Here is a 12,469-nt window from a genome sequence, read left to right on the forward strand (position 1 = left end):
ATGTGGACATCTCTTTTCAGGGGGCATCATTCAACCTGCTACAGGGGGCATGACTGATGGGCTACTGGCTCTTAGCTGAGCTCTGGAGTTCCTTGGGTCACGGTGGATGAGGAGGTGGATTAGGCTTCTCTAAAGGGACAGGACTAATAAGACGGATGTCGATATGAAGGAGAATTGACTTGCACAGTCACAAGGTGTAGTCCCACGATAGGCCCTCTGCCAGCTGAGGAGCAAGAAAGCCAGTCTGAGTCCCAAAACCTCAAAGTAGGGAAGCCAACAGTGTAACCTTCAGTCTGTGGCCGAAGGCCAGAGAGAGAGACACTGGCGTGAGTTCAAGAGTCCAAAAGCCGAAGAACTTGGAGTCTGATGTTCGAGGGCAGGAAGCACCCAGCACGAGAGAAAGATGAAGGCCAGAAGACTCAGCAAGTCAGCTTCTCCCACCTGCTTCTGCCTGCTTTATCCTAGCCACGCTGGCAGCTGATTAGATGGTGCCCCCCCCACACTGAGGGTGGGTCTGCCTCCCCCAGTCCACTGACTCAAATGTTCATCTCCTTTGGCAACACCCTCACAGACACACCCAGGAACATTACTTTGCATCCTTCAACCCAATCAAATTGACACTTAGTTTTAACTATGACATAAGGGTGCTGTTAACAGTGTCAGGAGTGGGGAGGATGGAAAGAGGAGGATGCACATAGTTCCTGCAGACGCTGGCTGGTGCTGTAATCCATCTCTCTTCCTTCCCAAAGGAGGATGATATATCAGGAAATTAGTCTTGGCTCTTCGGCAGTAACAAGCAACTCCAAAATCTCACAGGCTTACAACATCAAAAATATTTTCTTGCACGTCACCTGATGCCTGAGAGGCTGACTGCAGCGCTGCCCGACGTTCCCTTCACTGAGGGTGCAGTGGACCTAGAATCCTGCCAGCCTTGTGGATGTGGAGAAGAGCACATGGTAAACCTTGAGCTGGCTCTTAGATCTTCTGCCTGGAAGTGAGAGATGTCATTTCTGTACATTTCACTGGCCAGGGCAAATAGCATGGCCAAGTCTAACGTCAAGGAGGAGGAGAAATATTATCCTCTTTCAGGGAGGGGCAGTAAATATTTATGACCAACAGCGAGGCCTGCTACAGGTACCATCAGAAGAACCCCTCTGCGTGTTGAGAAGCGGCGTAGCTTCCCTTACCACTTCCCACAGAGGCAAGGTTGCTGCTTGCCGAGGCCTTCTCAAGACCTTTAACAATCCCTTCTTCAAGGACTGTGCCATCTGCACGTTCTGACCACATCCCATTCTTTATCTTGCACTCTCCAGGCCTTCCCTCCTTCTCATTCCCTGTCTTCCAGGAAAAAAACGTCAAATTGTAGTTTTATGTCATTGTCCTGAAGAGCTGCTTATTTGGACGATGCTTTCTAAACATAACCTAAATTGAGTGTCTAAAGCATGGTTATTTTCACAGCAGTTGTAGGAAGAACACTTTGCTCCTTCCTGTCTTTGCAAGGGTTCTGCAAAATGGCGAAGGAACTGAATCCTCTGAAGCTTATTAAGGCAGAAGAGGCCTTAGACAGTGGGTAGTTTAGCTTTCCTGAACCTAGTGGTCCACATGGACTGCTAGGATTTTGTAAAGCCCCCAAATTGCAAGTAAAATTATGTGAGAGTTACATGTCTAGTAAATGTGTATTTTCTGGGGCCAGAAACTATACCTCATATCTAATTCTGAAAGGATCTGCAAACCCAGGAAGATTAAAGGATAACAAAGTCTAACCCAATCCCTTTATTTTACTGGTGATATTTACAGAAATTGCAGTTAGGTTCCTTGAACCAAATGGATGATTCTATTTAATGTATTACTGATACATTAAAAAGCTTTTATTTTTTAACTGATGTATCAGAAACTTTTTCCCCAAACTTAACGTTTTGTTTCAGTGGGTTAATTTTTCACATATTGCAACCTACTCTGGGAGAAAGGAGGACTCTTTGGAAAGTTACATTGACTTTTAAAACCACAAGGGTATCATTTGGTGCATTCCTGCCCCAGCAATTATTACCCTTTGAGAGCCTGCAGAGCTACCTCCAGCCTTCTCTTTGGTCTCCGTGGGGACTCATTACATTTCTAACAGGCAAGTATGAAAACTTACAGTGCTGGCTTACCAGAAGGGTTTGCTTTGGGAATTTCACAGACAGGGCTGCTTCTGTCTTGTAAAGAAATTTACATCCCATGAAGCAGAATAGTGAATGACTGTGGCAGATGATGGTAATAGAACTGCATCAATATTACATGTCTGCCAGGCAGAGAACCAATATGTTTTAACAGCACAGGTCTATGTAGCTTCTTCCTTCTCTTCCATGAGGCTGGTTGGGAGTGAGTGCTATATCCTCTTCACAGATTAGGAAAGAGAGGCTCAACACTTTATTATTCTCCAGAGCAGAGGTTCTTAACAGCATCCTTAGGTGGGGCTTCAGGGGTCTGCGAATGCCTGAAATGACCTGCAAAGACAGGTCTATATTTGTATGTCCATGGGGGTGTGGAGGATGTGATTTTCATCAGATTCTACGAAGTTCTGTGACTCTCAAAGTTTCAGAACCACTACACTAGGGCTTCTATCCTTGGCAGGCTAGTCCAATTATTTTTACATTCAGGCTTATCTTTTTTTTTTTTTTTTAATGTGTTTTCTCCTTTTTTCCCTGAGTTGCTGACCTCCATTAACAGCAGACAAAATTGGAAGCAAGAGCGATTCTGGAGGAGTCACACTTAGTTGTTTCCCTTACTTACTTCTGTTCTGGCAATTTAAAAATCTTACTTCTCATGACAGTCCTATATGAAAAATTAAAAATCACAAGGATTCATGGATGGAAAACTGAGACCTGGAGAGAAAATCACATTCACGTCGTCATAAATCAGCAATTGAGTGAGTGATTGTTCCTTGGTAAGAAATATACTCTCAACTCAGTTGGAAACCTTTTGCCAATATTACTTAACACATGCCAGTCTGGTGTGACTCATTTTTCTTGACATTATGCAAATAGAGGAAACAAGACTGAGTGGCCTTCTGTCCGGAGAGCAGGAAATGAAGCCTGTTTGGGGCCACATGTTTCCTGGGACATGTGGTGTCAGAAATGGGTATTAGAAGAACCAGGCCTTTGTTCATGTCTTTTATTTTTTATTTGTATTTTTTTCTAGATGAAGTCTCACTCTGTTGCCTAGGCTGAAGTGCAGTGGCACTGTCTCAGCTCATTGCAACCTCCGCCTCCCGGGTTCAAGCAATTCTCCTGCCTCAGCCTCCTGAGTAGCTGGGATTATAGGTGCCCACCACCACGCCTGGCTAATTTTGTATTTTTAGTATAGACGGGGTTTCACCATGTTGGTCAGGCTGGTCTAGAACTCCTGACCTCATGATCCAGCCGCCTCGGCCTCCCCAAGTGCTGGGATTACAGGCCCGAGCCACTGTGCCTGGCTGCCTTTGTTCATTTCTATTTCATGAGTGATCTCCTTTTGTTGGCCATGGCTGGAGGAGTCAGCTCCCAAAACCCACACTCTCTAGGAGTGCTGAACCAAAGAGAATCTGTCAGGACTCCTAGGTTCCTCTCTCTCTAGGGCTGCAACCAGAAGCTCCTTCCTTCCCAGCCTTGCTTCCCACAAAAGGAAACATTTGACTCTTGGGGATGAGATGTTTGGAGCCAGTGAATCCTTCTCACAGGAAGCAGAACCCCAGCTGCCATGGAACTTATCCTTGGGGTGCAGAGAAGCCCTGACCTAATGCTGGAATCATGTATTGGATTTTATTTTTAAATCTTTTTACCTCACAAGCTTACTTTATTCTGGCTGGAGGGCTCCTGTACCTGTGTAACCTCCCCAAGAGGTAATTTCCAGCGCTAATCTCACTAACGAGGTGTCGGTTACGCAAAAGGCCTATGTCCCGGTTTCTTCTAAGTGGACATTACAGTGTTTCTTCAGAGGGTCCTGTGCTGTGACACCTCGGAAATGGAAGAATTTATAGCAAGGATGTGATTTCTCACTAAGTGAGCAGGAGAACCGGAAGATCTCTTTAGAGATCATAATAAGGATGGGGAAACTGAGGCTCAGAGAAGGGCAGTGGCTGCCCGAGGCCACAGAGCTGAGTGGCAGCAGGGTTGGGTTAGAGACTGGACCTTGTGACAGAGCCGGCCTGCTTTGGGCTGTTCCACACAGCCCTGACTTTCTAGATTGCTTCATATTCATGGAATCGTCCTCAAACTCGACTCCCCAAAATTGTACCATAGATTAACTTTGGGGCCCCCCAAGTCAAAACTTCAGCAGCTCAGGGACATAGACCATGAGGCCTGCTGAGCACTCCATCGACTGGGGCAAAGTCCTCTTCTTTGTGATCAGGGTGTGCACTCTCCCTTGGCCTCTGAAGCAGCAGTGCCCAGGGTTCCTCGATGACTCAGCTGCAGCGGGCTATCCCCCACACACGTCCGTGGCCACCCTGGCGGGAACCGGGCTCACCATCACCAGCCACCAGAGATGTCAAACCATCCCCCTTCAAACCCCTCCACTCCGGCCCCTCTGCCCTGCTCCAGCCTCGGTCTGTTGTGCAAGAGCCAAAGGGGACTTAGGAACACGGAGCCACACACCCAGGCCCAACCCAGGCCCAGGAGCTCCACCCGACGGAAACGCCTACCCCAGAACACAGCACTCCTAACTCCCGGGGCAAGGCGGGGAGGCCAGGCAGCCGGAAGGAAACTCCTGGGCTTTTTATGGAATGCATAAAACAAAAGGTGAGGGTCTCCACGTAGGGAAAGAACGCATTATTATTTACGGCCTTGGTCTGGAGAAGAGAACACGCTGCTCTTTGCAGCCCGGCGTGTGATTCATTTCCCCCGGGAGCTGCAGGCCGAGGCAGGGCGTGCGCGCAGGCAGCCTCCGGACAGCCGCGCACTCCCGCCCGCTCGTTTATTTACGGTGCTTTATCAGCGGCTGTGCACCGCGGCGATAAAGTTTATGAAAAGAGGCGGCGTCTCCGGCCGGCGGGCTGGGCCCGGCGCTCCTTTCCCACACTGATTAGGATCAGCCAGGGCTTTGGAAGCTGCAGTTAAGGATCTCGGGGGCCCGGAGCCGCGGCTCCCCCTTCCTGCCCCGCCCGCCGGCTGGCCGGCTGCTGGCCCGCGTGGGAGGCGAGGTCAGGGCTGCGGCCGCGGCCCTTCCCCGGGGAGCGGGAGGGAGGAGGGAGGAGGAGGAGAGAAGCCGCCCTGCGGGGGAGGGAGCTCCAAGGCCCCGGGAAGTGGGAAAGCCAGAGAAAAATACCGTCCAAATATAAATGGGCAGTCCCCACGTTAAGAGCTGAACGAGAATTTTTTATTTTTTGAGACAGAGTCTCGCTCTGTCCCCCAGGCTGGAGTGCGGTGGCGCTATCTCGGCTCACTGCAACCTCCGCCTCCGGGGTTCAAGAGATTCTCCAGCCTCAGTCTCCCGAGTAGCTGGGATTGCAGGCGCCCACCACCATGCCCGGCTAATTTTTGTGTTTTTAGTAAAGATGGGGTTTCACCATGTTGGTCAGGCTGGTCTCGAACTCCTGACCTCAGGTGATCCACCTATCTCGGCCTCCTGAAGTGCTAGGATTACAGGCGGAACAGGAATTTAATAGGAATTTTTCTCCTCTGAAGTCTTGGCACCGTCTCCTCTCCCCCCATTTACTTTCCTAGGTTCCTTGCTCCTTTCCGGTCATTTCACCTGCATTTACTGTGTCTTTGCATTAAGGCTTGATTCATTTTGTCCCTTTTCATTGCCATGTTTTGTTCAGTCCTTCAGAAGATAGAAATTGAACACCTGCACTGTGGACAACACCTCTAAACACTGCAGAGAGAGAGCCAGAGATGAATAGCCCTGGCCCGCAGGGTTCTTAACCCTCACAAGCACAGTCCGGTAAGAGCAGCCCAGGGTTATGAGTAACAAGAGGAGACACTACAGCAGGCGCTTGATTTAGGGACATTGCCTTGTTTCATCCTCACAGTTACCTCAGGAGGACAGTGCCATCGTTATGCTGTTTAACAGATGGTAAAACTGAGACCCAGAGAGGTGAGTGCCTTGATTCAAATGACTCAGCAAGGCAGTGGCTGAGCCAGGATTTGAATTCAGACAGAATGGTGGCAGAGCCTGTTTGCCTAACTTCTAAATTTCCCTAACTCTCTAGGACGGAGGGTTGTAGGAGTGCAGCAGACAGGACAACTAACCCTGCCTGGAAAAGTCATGGTGGGCTTCCCAGAGGAGGTGTCCTTAGGCTGGGGCTTGAAGATGAGGTATTACCAGACAAATAGTGGAGAAAAAGGCTGTCTTAAACAGAAACACCTTCTTATGTGGTCCTGGGTTCTGGGGACCCAGCTCTTCTCACCCTCCTTCTCCGAGGAGTGGGGGAACAGAAGTGCAGAGCCTTTATGGTTTGTGAAAGTGGGATCCCCTTCGCCGGCCACCTCCTCCATCTGAAAGGCTCTATCTGCAGCTACTAAATTCCCTTCAGCTCATAAGTCTTCACAGCAATGTCATCCCCTTCTGAAAGCTTTCCTGGGCTGTTCCTTGTCTTGCTGTCAGTGATTGAAAGCAATCCTTCTTTCTCTCCTCCCTCACACCTGCCTCTTTGCATTAAAGTTCTTGAGTTGGACTGCATCAGTCTATTTTTTATTTGCTTAATTTATTTTTTAGAGACAAGGTCTCACAATGTCACCCAGGCTGGAGTGCAGTGGCCTGATAATGGCTTACTGCAGCCTCATCCTCCTGGCCTCAAGCAATCCTCCTGCCTCAGCCTCCCAAGTAACTAGGACTACAGGTATGTGCCACCATGCCTGGCTAATTTTATTTTATTTTTTTGAGACAGAGTCTTGCTCTATAGCCCATTCTGGAGTACAGTGGTGTGATCTCAGCTCACTGCAAGCTCTGCCTCCTGGATTCAAGCGATTCTCCTGTCTCAGCCTCCAGAGTAGCTGGGATTGTAGGCATGTGCCACCACGCCTGGCTAATTTTTGTATTTTTAGTAGAGACAGGGTTTCACCATGTTGTCCAGGCTGGTCTCGAGCTCCTGACCTCAGGTGATCCGCCTGCCTCGGCCTGGGATTACAGGCGTGAGCCACTGCGCCCAGCCTCTGGCTAATAAAAAAAAAATTTTTGGCCAGACACGGTGGTTTACATCTGTAATACCAGGACTTCAGGAGGCCGAGGCAGGAGAATTGCTTGAGCCCAGTAGTTCCAGACCAGTCTGGGCAACATAAGGAGACCCCCATCTCTACAAAAAATTAAAAAAAAAAAAAAAATTAGCCAGACATGGTGGCGCTCGTCTGTGGTCCCAGCTACTAGGGAGGTTAAGGTGCAAGGATTGCCTGAGCCTGGGAGGGCGAGGCTACAGAGGACTCTGATCACACTCCCGCCTGTGACTGTACTCCAGCCTGAGTGACAGAGCAAGACCCTGTCTCAAAATAAATAAATAAGTTTAATTTAAAAATAAATTTATTTTTGTAGAGATAGGTCTCACTCTTTTGCCCAGGCTGGTCTTGAACTCCTGGCCTCAAGTGATTCTCCCAAGTTGACCTCCCAAAGTGCTGGAATTATAGGCATAAGCCACCGCACCCAGCCCATGAGTCTTTATTGCTAGACTATGAACTCCTGAAGGGCGCTGGTATACTCATTTGCTTCTTACTTGCTTCTGCCCAGGCTGGTGTAGTATCCTACTCATAGAAGGTTCTTAGTAACTGCATTTGGTGAATAAATGGAAGAGAGTGGGAAAGCTGCTGATCGAATAGGTATCTCTTGTCTCCTCTTTACCCCTTGATAAATTTCATAATCAAGCAAGCTAAAAATGGAGATGTGTGTCTCCACCAAGGTCTGGACCACTCTCTGCCAAGACAGCACAAAGAGCAGGACACTGCCAGCAACCAGACAGGTTGAGACAGAGTAACCCAAACTGCAAGCCCTTCAAATCCCTCCAGACTAGGAACAGGATTAGTCCTGGGGCTTGGGCCTAGCATTGAGTCAACAAGCGGAAGTCATGTTGCCCTAGTTATCAGGGAGAGGGCTGTGAGGGCCAGGAACCAGGCAGGTCATTGCATAGTCCATCTTGAATTCAGTGAGGCGTTCTATAGGGCCAATGACACAGGAGACATTTGACACCATAGGGTATAATATCAACTCTAGGCAGCTGTCAGGGCCACTGCCCGGGGCATCAGAGCTGTGTCTTGTTGTTTTTTGTTTGTTTAGAGCTAGTTTTTAAAAAGTTTAATTGAAAAAGCAATACATGCACATGATCTAAAAATTAAAATGATTAAAAAATGTATACAGTGAACGTTCTGCCTCCAACCACCAACTTCTCAACCTCCTTCTGCAGGTACAGCCATCGTTAAAAGTTTCTTTCCCCAGAGATGCTACATGCATGCATATGCAATATTTCTATATTTTCTTACGATGACTTAATGAGATTGTTGTGAGCTGAACACATTTGCAGGTGCTGATGACATTGTTATAGTTGTCGGCGCTCTGGAAAAGAGATATAAGGCCCATTGAACTTGAGAACTGGAAGACTACTTACTCTTGCACATTCTGAATGACATTCAGTAATTAAAAGTGTGGAGTAATAAAATTTGGATATCTCAAATATTACCTGGAAACAGGCTAGTCTGACTCAAGGGTGGTGGAAAAATCATCTAAGGATGTGGGGTTAGTCACAAATGGTACAGGAAATGTTAGGCCATTTTAGCGCGTGCCAGTACACTGTCAGGATGGATCGTAAGGAGCATAACTGATAGAGAGCAGGAAACTATTTGTTGGGTCGGTTCTCATTAATGTATTCGTAAGTGTCCGATTTGTTGGCTACTCTGCCGTACACTGGTAGGAGGAAGGCTCACAGAGACGAAGAAGGTAACTTCTAGTTGAACAGAGGACCAAAATGCACTCATGTAATGGCAAAATAAAGGGTGTGCTTAGTGAACCAGTTGATGGAACGAGCATCATTCAATCTAGGGAAGAAAAGGCTGAGAGGACTCACTCACTGAAGTACATGGTAGAGTAACTTGGGTTTCCCCAGGCCTCACCGTCACAGTAGGGATGACCTTCTGAGGGGCGCTGTACCCGGAGCCTGCCCATAGCAAAGGACTCCCAGCCGTCTGGACTGCCTCTGAGTTGTCCTAGGAGTTCCCAGGGGCCTGCTCCAGCTGGACACCCTCTGGCACTCTGGAGTGAAAGCTCTGGGGAATCTGGGGAAAAAAAAGAAAAGATTCTTCTTCAATCCTCTTCCCTCTGTGTGAGCTTTCAGTTCCAAAGCTCTGCCATCTGCGCTCTGATTTCCTGGAAGACCTCCACAAGACGATCTTCCCGAATTTCCCCGTTGGTCCTGCTGCTCTTCACAGAACTCGGATATGTCTGGCGGAGGATTGCTCCGCATGAACTGCTCTTCCCCTCCGATGAGCAGGACGGTTGGACTAGGGGGAGGGGCCTGGCGGGTCTCCTTCCCCACAGGGAGCAAGTCCCTCCCCACCCGTGGAGGCTCCTTGGCCTTGGTTCACCCTGGGACCTAAGTTAATCATAACTAGCAAGTATTCAGTTGTTTTGACAAAAGATTCTAATCAATTGTTCTGTAAGGAAGGTCAACCAAGGGTCCGTGGATATAAACGATAACAGGGAAGAGTTAGTGACTGGAAGGGAGGGATGATGTTAAGGAAAGTTCCTTCTGTGCCCTGAGGAAAAGTGCACGGTCTTTCTCGAATAGTTTGGAAACAGGTCCGGGAGCTTTTCAAGCTCAGCCCTTTGTATTCCTGAGGTGGACTGAGGTGTTCCACCTTGAAAATCGAATAGTAGTGTTCTTTTCCCTAACTCAGGTAATGTCATTTTTCCATGTACATTCTTTCCATGCATTTTTCTTCCATTTTAAACCTTTAGCACCTGCAGGCAACAAAACTAATGAAGAAGTAGTAAACAGATACGAATGAGAACACTTGAAAACCACCAATGATGCTGAGTTTGTGGCTTTTTTTTTTTTTAAACATGTGTGCTTGTGGTTTTATACTGCCTGCTCATAATGCAGCCATCTTTTCTGCTATTAAAATTGTTCTTAGTTCATGGGATGGAATGAAACAGACCATTATTCCAGGGTGTTCCCGGAAGAGCCTCATGTTTCAGGAAGCACACTTCGGCTTTTAGCTCTCCACCACCTGAGTACACTTGAGTGCTGCTGTTGCAGACCCTGGAGTATTCGCTTCCTTTCCTTTCCCTCCTCCCTCTGCTGTTCACATCATGGCCCAGATTGACTCCCAACCTCTGCCAGGCTAAAGATAACCTCTCCAACTGGGCGATCACCCACAGGCTAAATATATTCCCAGGGGTGAGTTGGGGCTACCCTGACAGTGACTCCAGGCAAGCATTTAACCACTCATGGCATTAAGTCATCTTAGGAGACGGAAGGAGCTTGGGAGGGGGCAGGGATGACTGCAGAAGGATGGGGAGGGGTAGGAGTGAAAGAGGCAGAGAGCGATGGACAGGAAGCTGGCAAACGTGCTTCCGATAAAGGAGGACACATGCCACATGGTGACTCCAGCAGAAGCTCAGTCAGTCTGCGAATTTGACTGCTCCCAGCAAAGACTCCTTTTCTGTCCGTTATAATGTTACTTTAATAGAACTCCCAGAGGGAAAAGCCCAGTGCTAATCAGGGCTCAAGAAGTCAGTGGACTTGATGTACAGAATGGGGTGTTTAATTTTATGATGTGGCTATGGGTTACATGAGAGACTAATAAAAGAACTCCATAAAATGTGGCTTGCAGGAACGGGGCTGCAGCCTCTGCCAGAAGGTCAGCCTGTTCTGAAGTGGTTGGAGAGCAGGGCTGATTTCTAGCTGGTGTGGCCACTCTGGTTCTTCAACTGTTGAAAGCCTTCTGAACCAGTTGGTAACTGGCTGCTGCTCTTAACTTCTCAAGCACAGCCCTGCTGCACTGGCTGCCCGGCCCCGACCCTGGAACCTCCTCACAATCCAACAAGCAGATGCAGAGGACCTGCAGATCCTGCTCTGTGTCATGTCTCTGGTGTCACAACATTTCTGAGTGGCTAGTGCTTGTGTATCTCTGGTTAATACTTTAAATATCACCTGTCCTACCATATATCTTCCTTGGGATTTGTTCTTTCGAATACCCGTGGAACAGTCAGGGACACAGTTCTGTAAAACTCTCCTTAATCGATCCCAGGCCAGTCCAGGGTGCCCCAAGGAGGCTTTCTTGGGTCGGGGAGGCCTGCTGCTCTCATGGTTGTTACAAGGACACACTCAACCTTTCCCTTGAATCACAGTTGGCTGCCTCAAAGGAGAGTTTTAGAAGGTACAGGAATGACATCAGGGTTAAAGAATATTTTTGGAAGGAAGAGGCAAATTTGCATAAGATTTCTGAACCAGGAATTGCATTTGTCACAGAGTTTGAATTGGAGGAATGCTTAGAGCACATCTGGACTCTTCACAGCCAGCACAGAGCCCCTCCATGTCGCCTCTGGCAGGAGATAGCCAGCCCCTTCTAGGTCATGTCCACTGATAGGGAATTCAGCTCTTTGAAAGGAAGCCTCTTGTGTGAACCAGCAGGAGCTGAAATCTTCCTAAACAAATCAAAGTGTGAATCCTTTTGTTGAGCTGAAATCTTCCGATACAACTCAAATTTTGACCCCTCACCTAGAGGGAATTGCAAATCCAAAGAGTAAGCAATGACAGCTACTACCATGTCTGATTTTATCAAGTGAACTGAGAGGCCGTGAGATCATTCATTCGACCAGTTTCCCGAGTGGCTGCAAAGTGCCAGTGCCTGGTGCTGGAGACTCAGCGGGCACCTGGAAATGGTTCTGCTCTAAAAGACTGTCCAGCCTCTTTGAGCCAGGACTAGACAACTGGGGACACCTGGGAAATCAGAGGGGTCTAACTTTTGCTTCTGGAGCCAATTCCAGGCTGGGGTCCGTCTTTGGGGGGGGGCTGTCCTGGGTGACGCTGGGCAGGAAGCTTCTGCCTGTGGTCCTCCTTTTCTCTACAGGTTACCAACAGCCTGGCAGCCTGCTGAGAGCATGGGGCTCTCAAGGTGGGCTCTCACTGACGGACATTGAGACAGAGAGGTGGAGCGTTGTTTGCCGTCTCACTCCTCACACCCTCTGAAAATACCTGTAAAAGTCAAATGACATTTTATAATGCATTTTGCTGAATTAACAATTGAACAGGCTCTTTTATGTTTCATAAACAAGAAATATTACACAAGTTAGATAAGAAAAAGGCAGACAATAAAAGTACTTACAACTTCATCATCTGCAGGTGACAATTTGGTGTTTGTCCATGCCAACATTTTTCTGAGTATATGTGGTATATCTGTGTGTGGGGGGATAGACACACACACACACACACACACACACACACGCTTTGTAATCTCACCTTTTTCGCCCAGTTTTTTCCCCAATGAACACAATTTTAAAGTGAATCTACTTATTCAAGGGTCTGTCA

Source organism: Colobus angolensis, unplaced genomic scaffold, assembly GCF_000951035.1.
Source record: "Colobus angolensis palliatus isolate OR3802 unplaced genomic scaffold, Cang.pa_1.0 Scaffold54, whole genome shotgun sequence".
NCBI classification, from domain to species: domain Eukaryota; kingdom Metazoa; phylum Chordata; class Mammalia; order Primates; family Cercopithecidae; genus Colobus; species Colobus angolensis.